This window comes from Marmota marmota, unplaced genomic scaffold (assembly GCF_001458135.2).
Source record: "Marmota marmota marmota unplaced genomic scaffold, marMar, whole genome shotgun sequence".
NCBI classification, from domain to species: domain Eukaryota; kingdom Metazoa; phylum Chordata; class Mammalia; order Rodentia; family Sciuridae; genus Marmota; species Marmota marmota.
Window position 1 is genome coordinate 9,442 of NW_026000229.1, and position 13,475 is coordinate 22,916.

At 40.1% G+C, this 13,475-nt stretch overlaps 1 long non-coding RNA gene across 2 annotated transcripts in view; it reads left to right on the forward strand.

Annotated features, from left to right (window-relative positions):
• Positions 1-11,434, forward strand: part of LOC107137753 — a 19,618-nt gene extending 8,184 nt beyond the window's left edge. The window contains exons 5-6 of one of the 2 annotated variants that reach the window (XR_007343882.1): positions 10,405-10,513; positions 11,420-11,434. This is a non-coding gene — a long non-coding RNA (uncharacterized LOC107137753). Of the gene's footprint in view, positions 1-3,547; positions 3,801-10,404; positions 10,514-11,419 lie in introns of those variants that run through there. The other variant, XR_007343881.1, reaches the window with a different exon arrangement.
• The last annotated feature ends 2,041 nt before the right edge of the window (positions 11,435-13,475 follow it).

Consider the following 13,475-nt stretch of genomic DNA (forward strand, 5'->3'; position numbering starts at 1 on the left):
AACCATGCTGGTCTGCTGGGTGTTCCAGAGAAAATTGAGGTCCTCTTTTAGCGGAAGGCGGAGGCAGGCCCAGCGCAAAGCATGGGAGACCCTTCTTTAGTGCACAGGGGCGTAGTGTTTCCGGGAGTCTGGTGGGTTTTCCCCTTTCCTGGAAATGCTACAGTGTTGTCAGTGGTATTGCCACACAATGTTGGCAGGAGCCATGGTCCACCAGGGGAAGGAAGGGTGGGTCTCCAGAGGGACCAGTGCCTGGATGAGTAGATGGACATTTGAGGGAATGCAAATGTAGAAACCGGGTCTCATCACAAGAGGGGCCTTTTGGTTCCGCTTCTTGGAATGGATCCTCCTGATTGATTGTTAGCTCTCTATTTGGCGCATCAGTAGTGCTTTGGCTTCAGTTTCATTTTGTTGCATATGGATTTCCAGTTTCTCAGCATCATTTGTTGAATATGTTATTTTTTCTCAATTGCATGCTCTTAGCGCGTTTGTCTAATATAAGGTAGTTGTAATTTTGTGGATTGATCTTTGTGTCCTCAATTCTGTACCATTGGTCTACCTGTCTGTTTTGGTACCAGTACCATGCTGTTTTGTTTCTATTGCTCTCTTGTATAGTTTGAATTCTGGTATCGCTATACCTAAATTTCAGTCTTCCTGCTTAGAATTGCTTTAGCTATTCTGTGTCTTTTATTTTGCCATATTAATTTCATGATTGCTTTTTCTGCTTCTGCGAGGAATGAGATTGGATTTTTGATTGGGATTGCATTAAACATATAGCGTACTTTTGATAATATGACCATTTTAATGATGTTAGTTCTTCCTATCCATGAACAAGGTATATCTTTTTAACTTCTAAGGTCTTCTTCTATTTCTCTCTTTAGTGTTTTGGAGTTTTCTTTGTATAGTTCTTTCACCTCTTTTGTTAGCATAATTCCCAAGTATTTTTTTTTTGAGGATATTGTGACTGAGGTGGTTGTTCTCATTTCCATTTCAGAGGATTTGTCACTGATATACAGGAACACCTTTGATTTATGTGTGTTGTTTTTATATCCTGCCTCTTTGCTAAATTCATTTACTAGCTCTAGAAGTTTCTTGGTAGAACCTTTTGGATCCTCTAGGTATAGGTTCATGTCTTTCACAAATAGTGCTAATGTAAGTTCTTATTTTCCTATCGTTATGCCTTGAATTTCTTTCGAATCCCTTTCTCTCCCCATGCACAAAAATTAACTCAAAATGGATCAAGGATCTAGGGATGAAACCAGAAACTCTGCATCTGATAGAAGAAAAAGTTGGCTCTAATCTCCATCTTGTGTGGTCAGGCTCCAAATTCCTTAATAGGACACCTATAGCACAAATGTTAAAATCAAGAATCAACAAATGGGACATACTAAAACTAAAAAGTTTTTTCTCAGCAAGAGAAACAATAAGAGAGGTAAATAGGGAGCCTACATCCTGGGAACATATATTTATCCCTCACAATTCAGATAGAGCTTTAATCTCCAGAGTATACAAAGAACTCAAAAAATCAAACAACAAGAAAACAAATAACCCAATCAATAAATGTGCCAAAGATCTGAACAGACACTTCTCAGAGGAGGATATACAATCAAGAAATACACAAAAAAATGCTCACCATCTCTAGCAATCAGTGAAATGCAAATTAAAACAACTCTAAGAAACCATCTCACTCCAGCAAGAATGGCAGACATTATGAAGTCAAACAATAATAAGTGCTAGCGAGGATGTGGAGAAAAGGGTACACTTGTGCATTGCTGGTGGGACTGAAAATTGGTGCAGCCAATTTGAAAGCAGTATGGAGATTCCTTGGAAAGCTGGGAATGGAACCACCGTTTGACCCAGCTACTCCCCTTCTCGGACTATTCCCAAAAGACCTTAAAAGAGCATATTACAGGGACACAGCTACATCAATGTTCATAGCAGCACAATTCACAATAGCTAGACTGTGGAACCAACCCAGATGCCCTTCAATAGATGAATGGATAAAAAAATGTGGAATTTATACACAATGGAATATTATTTAGCACTAAAAAATAACAAAATCATGGCATTTTCAGGGAAATGTTTGGCATTAGAGCAGATTATGCTGAGTAAAGCTAGCCAATCCCTAAGGAGCAAGTGCCAAATGTCTTCTTTGATATAAGGCGGGGGGACTCAAAACATAGCAGGGAGGAAGAGTATGAGAAGAAGATTACCCTTAAATAGGGATGAGAGATGCATGGGAATGGGAGAGAGAAGGGGAATCGCAGGGAAGATGGAAGGAGACCCCCACTGTTATGCAAAATTACATATAAGATGGTGTGAGGAAGAAAGAGAGAGAGAGAGAGAGAGAAAAGTGTCATAGAGTGGGTAGAGAGAGGTGATGGGAGGGGAATGGAGGGAAGGGAGGAATAGGAAGAGTAGCAGAATTAGCAGAATACAATAGACACTAATATGGCTGTATGTATAAACGTGGCTGTAAAACCACTGTGATACTGCAATCTGTACACATGGAAAAAAAGAATTCATACCCCACTTGAATCAAATGTATGATATGTCAAGATCATTGTAATGTTTTTGAGCAACTAATGAAAAAAAAGAAGTGCTTCAGGAAAAAGCCTGAGCATCATTGTGTGCTTTTCGTCCGCTCGTGAGGCTGCATGCAATGTCGTTGATGTGCATTCTGGAAGAGCATATATGCAGTTTGGATCCCGAATGGACCAATGTGGTGGCAGACCTCAGGGATGACTTCTTTTGTAGGAGGCGCATGTGAACCCGAGAAGTAAACTTCTAGTTGTTGAGATTAGGACAGCCGTTATGGTTTGGGTAGTGAAAGGCCTACCTGAGTGCCAAAGTAGTGCGTAAGGATTGTTGCCTGTGTCTCAAGGAAGTAGAGTGTGATGAAATTCACCTCTTTGCCAAGAACTTTTCATAGGCGCAGGACTGGTGTTGAGGGTCTCCTCTCCTGCACAAGTTGTTGGGTTCTACCAGTGGAGCGTATCGGGGCAGCTGGGGCTCCTATTGGAATCTACGTCAAGTGCGGCTCTGAGATGCATGTGGCGATGGCTCAGAAATGCAGGATGTTTCTAGAGGACGTACTTTCTCAAGTTCGTCCTTCCATGCTTGGACATCCTGTGGAGGGAAGGTGTCAGGGTCAGATTGGGTCGTAGAGTTGGATGGAGATTCTCAGGTGGGTTTCCTGTGGCTGGAAGAGTTTCTTGGGCAGCTTAAGAGCCACATGGGAACTGAGCTAAGGCAGGCATGGCGTAGGCAACTGAAAAGGCTGCAGTCCCTATTGAGTGTTTACTGAGGAGCAGCAGGCTTCGGAGTAGTCCAGTCATGGGTTTTTTCATGGGCATCTCTCTCTTTTGTCTCCTTGCATATGCATGGCATGTCGTGTTTCCACGGAAGGATTGAAAGGTTGCCTCCGGTTCTCCTGGCTGTGGGAAGATGCCCAAGGAGGACAGGGAACACCCGCCTCCCCGTGCCCTCTGTTTCCTGAGTATAGTGTTTCTTCTCTTTTGAGGATAATGATTGTCTTTTTGTTTGGCAGAATCTTCCTCATCCAGGGTCAAATGAAACTTGGGTATTAGATTATGAAGTCCTTGATGCCAAATCATGATTGACAGATCTCATGCACCAAGCAGGAATGCATACAGGACCTGTTGGTGTAAGCACAGCAGCATATCCTTTTCCCCATGTGATCAGAGGCACAGGGTCCCACCATCCTGGGTCTGGTGGAACCTTGTATTTTACATGAATTTTTTGGTAATGGTTGTTTGGGAATAAAATGTCTATCCAAGTCAGATGACCAATTGTGAGTCTTCTCTTCGTAATTTATGTTGAGTGCATTAACTGTAAATAAAGTAATATTTAAGGCATTTAACATGAGAGAGGCTAGGTCCTCTTCCTTGTTTTTATTTTATGAGGCATGTCTTAAAGGTACAATGTGTTTTTTCAACAAAGTCTGGTCTGGTAGTATTATGAGGAATTCCATGCATTAAAATTATATTCCATTAAGTAGAAAATCATGCAAAAACATGGGATGTATATGCAGAAGCATGTACATTTTTAAACCAGCAGGCTTGCCCATAATGGCAAAGTAGAATAATAAATGAGAAGTTCAATCAGATACCTTTTCAGAACTATGGGCACTAGCCCAAATACACCCAGAATGAGTAGCAATGGAAACATGAGAATGGAGTGAAGATAGAAGGAGGAAAATGAGTAACATTCATTTGCCAAAGTGCATTATTAGAATGTAGACCCCATGTGTTTACAAATTCACACATAGGGGCCTGGAAAGATGTACATTGAGAATAGTTATTGACAGTGGCATGAGCCTGTTGAGAATAAATGGAAAACATTTTTATTAGTGAGTGAGTGTTTTGATGAAAAAATCCATGAGCTTCTACAGCATCTGAAAATAAAGGATAAAGGGATCTCACAGTTGCATCTGCATGAGCTTTGCCTTTCATTAGAGGTTCAGGACCTCTGTGTGGCTGTGTATATAAACATTAAAATTAGGGTACACGCAATGCTGTAAAAAAGTTTGAAGGATTAAAGAAAGAGATAGTAAATTGGAATGCAAATGTAGGGATAACACAGCTACAGAAATATAAGCAACAAGTTAGCTATACATTAAGAATTTGTAATAATGTTTAAAATAGTAGAAAATAACCTTAGTGCCAGCTAATTCAGATCCCTGTGGAAAGATTTGAGGCAGGGTATAATAGTCAGTCCATTTACCATTAATAAAAACAGATATTACCCCTCTCTGCTTACCTCCATCTGTATACATGGTCAACCCATCTAGAAGAGAAATGGTCTAAGGTTCAACATCTCCTAATTGTAGCAGTTCTGGAATAAGGGCCTCTGCAGTTGCCACCTTTTCCTTTGACAATGGTCATTATTCAACCTAGACAGGGGTGGTGACTTTTTACTTTAGTGGCAAGCCAGTCAGATATACAGAGGCCCCTACAAAAAAAAGGGAATTCCACAGACATCTGGGGTTTATGTAAAATTTCTCCTCCCCATATGGATAAAGGTATTGCCATAACATGTAGCTGAACATGAGTAATATTTTGTTGTTGATTGGAAGGTGCAGAGCATTGCAGCCACAGGGAGCTCTTGGACACCTGTTCATTGTTGCCTCCTATGCCCCAAACCAGGGTAGGCCTTTGAATGGGCCATGAATGAGGCCATACTGAAAGGGGAATAAGGGTAACATCAGCAAAGGTGTCCAATAATCCTGTAATTGGCTGCTTATTTAAACAAAGAGTCAATTTAGTCTATTTTCAGTAATTGGTAAGCAAGCTCCAATGACAATAGAGCCAAACCCTGCATCTCCCCCTTTTATTTAAATGTTGTTGAGCTGAAACATAGGGAATCACAATCAGTTGAGCAATAGAGGATCATTTAGGTAGGCTTAAGGGAATATGGGACCACATTTGGACATATAGTGTGCCAATATAATCAGAATCAATTACCCTGGGAACCACAAATTTCCCCTCTTTAGCAATATGAGAACAAGGCAAAATTAATCCAAAGTATTTTTAGGTAAAGGCCCCTAAATTTAAGTAGCAATTTTATATACCTCCCAGGAAGCTGCATTTGGGCATCTGAGTAGTAATTAAATTTATGTTAGAGCTCCCTCTAGTGGTGGGAAAGGATTTCTGGAGGAATGTTTTGTTTGAACTGGAAATATTTGTGCCATCCAATCTTGAGGGGGCTGGAAAAACGGATTCCCCCTCCTTTTGCCCTGGGTGGGTAGCTTATAATTCTTTAAATACAGCAAAAGGTAACTACTCATGCTCTGGTTGACCAGCGGAATTTAGCTTAATAGGGCAAAAAGCCAAAATATGCGCGTATCTCCCTTCTTTTCCGCATAAACACTCAGCCAAAAGAGATTTAACTGGGGAGGCGGCAATGGAGGGGAAGGTGGCTGTGAAGGCAGGGGGAACATTTCCATCAAGGACTCTGCAGCAGCTGTTGCTAAGGGAGGGAGTCATTTGCTGAGAGATAGAGAACTTAGAAATAGCATCACAACAAAGAAACCAAGCATGCAGCACAAGCACAGGAGCTCATGGCTCCACATGAAGCTTCTTACCTATATCTTCACAATTTTTTGAATATAAAGCAAAACTTTCTATGTACCAGGGGCAATAAGAGTCTAGCTCTGCCTGCAAAGGATCAATGTGAGAATTACTTACAGTATGTCTATGCTTGCAAAGTGAATAGGATAGCTCAGCCTGATGATGACGTTGAATGTTAAATAGGGAATTTCCCATAGCTTACCAATGGGTATTGCTAGCCAATGAAAGACGCACATCAAAGCCTGTTCCAGACAGTAAGGTACTCCCTTTCCCCATCAGCATGTCTAGAAGAGTCCCTGTTTCAGGTGCCAGCTATGAAGAAATCAAAAGTAGACAGAGGCAAGGGCAAAATGAGTGCTCACCCAAGCTGCTGACTTTATTTATACCAATAGGCATCATTAGTACATTATTGTTTATTATTAAGTGATCTTTCACTTCTTGTATTTTCTCTCTGATTTTGTTTCCCCTAGGTTGAAAAATAGTCAGTGAAAATATGTATTTGCTGTCTGTGCCCAACTGATTTTATTTTAGTTTCTTCTTGAGATGTTAAATAAGTGTGGGAGTATGTCAAGTCCTTCCTTTTTATTATGTTGTTCACCAAGTTGAAGGTTGGCATTTTGGGAGATTAGTGTGGCAGGCCAGCGTGGGCTAGGTAGCAGAATTGCTGGTTTGGGCAGATGGGCCTGGAAGTGAATTTGCATTTCGGGCAAGCTGGGCTGCAGCCAGGCAACCAAGCAGCTGGCTAGGCCATGTGGTTCAGTGGCCTGCCCAGTAAGCTGAGTGGACTGGGTAGTAAAGCTGCTGGCTGTGCCAGGCAGGCCTGGTAGCAAATGGCTTGGGGGCAAGCTGGGCTACAGCTGGGCAGCAAAGTGCTATCTGGGCCAGGTGGCGTAAAGCCTTGTTGGGCAGGCAGCCAGCCTAAGCCAAGCAGGCCAGGTTGTGATATGGCAAGGTGAGTGGGCCTGGGTGGTGAAGCAGCTGGCTACATCCAGTGGGCCTAGTTGGCCTGGGCCATATGTCTCAGAGCTGGGCAATAGGTCCTGTGAACAGCAGTGAAGCAATGAAGCTGTGCTCTAAGTGAGGTAGGCCTGGCAGCCTGGGCCAAAGGCCTGCAGCTTTGGTAGACAGAGAGGTAGACCATGTTGGAGATCAGGGAGTGGAGAGACCTCGGGACCTGGCTGGTGCTGGGACCCGGCAAATACAAGCCTCGGTGGCCCTTGGGAATCTGGTGAGTGCCAGACTAACTGACTAGACAGACTGAGAGCCAAATGCCCTTACACCCATGCTTCCAATAACTTGACTGACTATAGCTGGCCCCCTTCAGCCTCCACCAGCCATAGGACTCAAAGAGCTGGGGAGAGCCAGGCTCTCTCCAGCCTCTCCACCCTGTGTTTCCTCAGACAAAAAGCTCCCAATTTGTTAATTTCCATGCCTTTTCTAGCCCCAGGCAAGTCTTTACTAGGCTCAGATGGGCCCATGTGGACCTAGCTGCAAACTCACAGATCTGGGTTTTGGTGAGTCTTGATATGCAGATGTGAGAGGTGTGAGATTTTTGTTCCATTTCCCAGGGGACTGAGGGCTCAGTAGGGGGGCATTTTCTGGCTTTCAGGGTGCCTGCTGTTCTCCCTGTAGATCTTTAGCACTTGAATAGTAGAGCAACCTGGGCCTCCTGAAAAAAGGAGAGGGAGACTAGAGATGGCTCTCCAAAATGGTGAATTCCAAAGACGAAGCACTCTTTTAATCTTGAAAACTGAACTTCTAAACCCATTTAACATTATCTCCCTCTATTACCCACCTCTCCCTGGTAGCTGCCATTCTTTTTTTTTATTATTATTATTAATTTGACTGATTTAGGTTGTATTTAAGTAGAATAAAGAAATATTTGTCTTTTGGGGCCAGTTGAGTTGCTTCTGTCTTTCAGCTGTGTTTTTGGTTAAAACATTTTATAAAATCTCTGTTGTATTTACTTGCATGTTTACCACTTCTTTGCTGGCAGTTTCCTTCTTGTAAAAAAAAGGTCTTTAACATTTCTTCTAGTGCATTATCTACCAACAGTAATTCTTTCATCTTTTATTTGTCTGAAGAAATCAGACATAGCCAGCTTTCAGTCATTATTAGAGAATTCTTGACATAATCAACTTACTTTGGCTCACAGTTTTGGAAGTTCTAGTTTGTGTTTGGCTCTATTGTTTGGGGCCTATAGTGAGGTAGCACACTATTGCAGGAGTGTATGGTAGAGTGAAAGCATTCATCTCATAGTTGGAGAACAAAGACAGAGAGGAAGAAACTAGGGTCCCAAATCCTTTTCAGGGGAATGGCTTGAAAGATCCAATGACCTCCCACTAGGCTCCAGCTCCTAAAAAGCTTCATTGCTTACCAGTAGTGTCAACATGTGGACCAAACCTTTTATACATGGGCCTTTATAGGACATTCAAATTCAAATCATAGCAAAGACTTTCTTTTTTACTCAGTCCTGAAAAGACATTTTTAATGGATATAAAATTCCAAGTTAACATGTTTTATTTTTTACTTTAGTATTTTATTGATGTTACTACATTTCCTTCTGGCTTACATATGTTGCAATTAGAAGTCTGTTATTTGTTCCTCTGTGTATAACATTTAATTTTCTATTTTCTCAATGTTTTCATAATTTTGTTTATTTTTCTTTCTAGCTATGATTTGATTTTTTTGGTGGTGTCTATATTTTACTGCTTGGATTTTTCTGAAACTCTTATTTCTCTGGTTTCCTTTTTAAAATTTATTTAGAAAACATTTAGCCATTATTCCTTCAAGTACTTCTTCTCTTTTCTTATACTCTTCTTCTGCAAATCCAGCTATATATTTGTTTAACCATTTGTTATTTCCCAAAATCTCCTCAATGCAGCCCCCATTTCTTTCTTTCCTTTATGCTTGAAGTTGATAATTTTTAACTCTTCTCTGTCAATTCACCAATTCTTTAACCATTTCAAATCAGAAAATATTGTCCTTATATATTTTTGTATCATTTTGTTACATTTTCATTCATAACTATCATCTTATTACTTTTCCAATTATGATATAACTTGATCTTCCTTTTTCCAGTTATTATGGTGAAGATTTGGGTAATTGATTTTATAAATTTTTTAATATGTTTAAAGTACTTTAGCTTCTACCAAATTTTCATTGGCATTCAATGAAAAATATTTCTAATTTCTCTTGTAATATTTTTTCCTTTGTTCTTTGTGTTATTTAGTAATGTGTTGATTATTTCCAAAATATTTTGTGCAACTTACAGACACATCATTGTTTTTCATTTTTATCTTATTCCTAGTGTAACTAAAGAAAGCTTAATTAAAGAAAATTATAAACTTCACTTTAATTCTATAGCATTTATTTGTTCATATCACAGAGTGATATGTGGCACATAATTCATGTGCTTTTTTAAAAGTATGCATTCTTTGTATTATGCATCTTGTTAGATGTTATGTTTTATAAATATCACTTAGTTCAAGTTGGTTGGTGGGCTTTCCACTGCTCTTCCTATTGTAGTCATATATGCCAAAGGTAGCAGTAACTCATAGAACTCCTGCATAACACATTTCCAGTAAACTGAGCAAATAACCCACACTTAGCATACTACATTCCACTTTTCCATTAATTCAACTATTTCAAGGGAAATTTCTAGTAAAAATACAATTTTTTAATCATGATTATTTTTAATTGTTCATTGCCACGATATCAACTTTCATATGTACATATAAATAGTTACAGACCATAAATATCCATATGGCAAAATATTTTCCTCTAGGCAAAAAAAGAAAAACAAATTTTTGCAATAAACAAGACTTAATACTGAAGACAGATAGATGCTGAGGTAATTTTTTATCTAAAGGGACTTCACCCTACATTGCATTCTCACTCTGAGAACTAAAGTAGTTAAGAAACTCCTGTCTCATAACAAAATTACAATACATGTTTTCAAACCAAATGAAAAATAATTACAAATAGGTAAATAAATAAAATTCCTGACAAATTCAATCATGACATTATTTCTTTTTTTAAGGTATTTTTAGTTTTACTTTTAATCAATAAAGTGTATATATTCATGGGGTAAAATGTGTTTTAATACATGGATACATTGTAGAATGATCAAATCAGAATTAGCATATCTGTCACTTCAAATATTTATTATTTCTATGAGGTAAGAAAACATGAAACTCCTTTAGTTAATTTGAAATATACCTTAACTATAGTCACCTTGTTCTACAACAGAACACCAGAACTCATTTCCAACTTTGTAATTTTTTCTCCACCCAACCCCCACACCCACAACCAGATTTAGGTAACTGATATCCACCATCCTACTGTCAGAATTTGACTTTGAGCCCAGCGCAGTGGTGCATACCTATAATCCCAGTGGTTCTGAAGACTGAGACAGGAGGATGGTGAGTTCAAAGATCCTCAGCAAAAGTGAGGTGCTAAGCAACCCAGTGAGACCTTGTCTCTAAATAAAATACAAAATAGGGCTGGGGGTGTGGCTCAGGGGTCCAGTGCCCCTGGGTTCAATTCCTGGAATTCACTCCCCCAAAAAAGAATTTGACTTTGATAGATGACCATATAAATGGTCCTCTAGATTCACCCCATCACGTAAACAAATGATAGCATTCCCTGTCCTTTGTCAAGGCCCAATAGTACTCATTGTGTTTACATTCTTCTTTACTCCAGTCATCCTTTGGACACTGATTGTTTCCATGTCTTGCCTATTGTAAATAATACTGGAAAAAAAAAAAAAAACAGGAGTGTAGATAACCCCTCAGCATACTGACATCAATTTCTTTGGATAAATACCCAGTAACCCAGTAACCCAGTACTGGGGTTGCTGGATCATATTGTAGTTCTGTATTTCTTAAGCAATCTCCATACTATTTTCCAAAATGGATGTACTAACTTATAATACCACAAATAGATCAAGATTTTTTTTTCTCCACGTTACCAGCAATTGTTATCTTTTTTAAAATAACCAATCTAGCAGGTATAAGATAATATCTTATTGTAATTTTTATTTGCATTTCTTGGAATCAATATCTTATTGTGATTTTTATTTGCATTTGTTGGAATCTGTTAAGCATTTGAGAAATGTCTATTCAAATCGTTTGCCAATTTTAATAAAATACGTCTTGCTACTGACTATTCTGAGTTTCATGTCTATAGCCAGGATAAAAAACACTGATGAAACCCTTCAAAGAACCTACAAGACAGATTTCTGGCAGAAACTAAGTAAAGGAAACTGATGGGTTTGGGGTTTTTTAGAGGGAGGGCTGTATTTTAAACTATTTTCTTTTATTTCCTAGTGTTATGCTTGAATTCGGGATCCCCAAAAGACCACCAGAGACAAAAATCGATGTAAGCAGCAAAGAGGTGTTTATTTGAGCTAGCTCAGTCCTCCGCGTGCACACAGCAACTAGTGATGCTGAGAGGCCCGAGTCCAGGGTTTGAAGCAGTTTTATACACTCTTTGGGGAAGGCAGGGACTTCACAAACATCATAGCATCTCTTAGCAAATCATCACACACAGCAAGAAAATCAGAAAATATGATTAGCACATTCACTGGCGGGAACAAGTTGGGTAGGGGTGATTGGTTAGTACAAGAGGGGGATTCATTTGAACTGATTGGCTTAAGCCATGAGGGAAGTATGTGCTGAACTACATAGTTTCCCAACACAATCAACCACCATCGACTACAGGGAGGGTCATCTGGCATCCCAGGTATTTTCCCTGTCTCATGCTGATTGGTGGTTGCTAGGGTCCTAACCTAGCCTGATTGAGTCAGGGACACCTGGCTCCTTGCATCTCTCCTGTTATTTGTAGATAAAACTACTCAGCAGGGTTGGCTTGTGCCTAGGAGTGCTCTGTGGGTCTTTCCAAGGACAAGGGTCACGCCCCCTTCCTAGGACAGGCTTTGCTCTGAGGTAGAGGCTGGTTTCTCACCAGTTGATAATCAGGCGATGTTTGGATGCAGAAAATTATGTGATATTATCTCCCATTACTTTTGAGGATGGGCTCCCTCCCTGAACAAAAGAGAACAGGATCCATGAGTGCCTGCATCAAGGAACTGTCTCTTTGTCTAGAGGTTATATCCCCAATCCTGGAGCCTCTAGCATCAGCAATTTATGCCCCTCCTTCCACTATGACTTCTGAATTTAACTGCTGTTAAATTCATGGGTGGCCATGAAAAAGATGCAAGCTTCCAAACTATCCAACCTTACCATATGACTTGTAATTCCCTGGGGAAAACATGGGACCCTGAATGAAATGAATCTTGATCTGTGTTGAGACTCCAATGGGAGGGGATACTTGGCCTCACTTAGAACAGGGGAATCATAGCTGAGTCTAATTTACACTTTTGGCTCAATTTGGGTTTTTGAAACAAGGTCTGAGAAGTCCTTAGGCCTGCATATAGGAACTTTGGTCTATTTCCTTTCATTTTTACAGAATAGGCTGAGCTGTAGAATGGTATTAAAGTTTGTATTTCCCTCTGATGGCCATGATAATCTATTAGAGAATTGGTATTGAGACCATGTTTGGCAACAGCAGAACATAGGGATAAAGGCTAGAATAAAGAATTGACTCTCTTCAAAAGGCTGTGGGCATAAAACTCCTTTTTTTTGTAGTCAAAGAAGCTAGCAAAGTACATAGGAACAATCATGGAGAGAATCTCTACATGGTTGTAAAGGCTGTGAACAAAGAGTTCCCAGGCACTTCCCTATGAGCCATTTCATGTCCCTCTCTCAACACTAGAGCCTTAACAGCTATAACTAATATGCAGCAGGGAAGGGAATGCTCCAGAAAGAAAGAGGCAGAAAAATGCACCTCAGAAAGATGTGGGGTACATGTGAAGGAGCTTACCTCCAAATATGATTCCACCAGTTACCAGTGACAATAAGTTCCTTTTCCCCAGATGTTGAAGACTGCATATCCAAGAAAGTTCAAGGCAAGCATAGAAAACAAATTTTATTTAAAGAATAGAAACAGACTTATCAACAGAAAAGGGAACCCAGAGTTGGTATCTAAAGAAGTGGGGGTATCCTACCCCTTTCATACATTTTAGATTTTCTTTGTTCTCCTGCCCTCTTCCCCACTTATCTTGTCTCTCTTCTCTCCCTATCCAACTTATATGACCAGTGGCCATGGGATAGGCAAAAATGGGAGAAGCAAATGGGCAGGGGAAGGGCCAAATGGTGAAGTGATCCAGGCAGTGATCCAGGAGACATGAGTTAACAGTTCCTGCAACTCTCTGCAGGGAGGAACAATTCCTGGGGCAGGTTATTTTAGCAACAGGTTAGAGGAGCAGGAGGCGGAAGGACTTTGGAAGGAGGAGGGGGGAAGGGTAGCATTTGATTTCCTTTC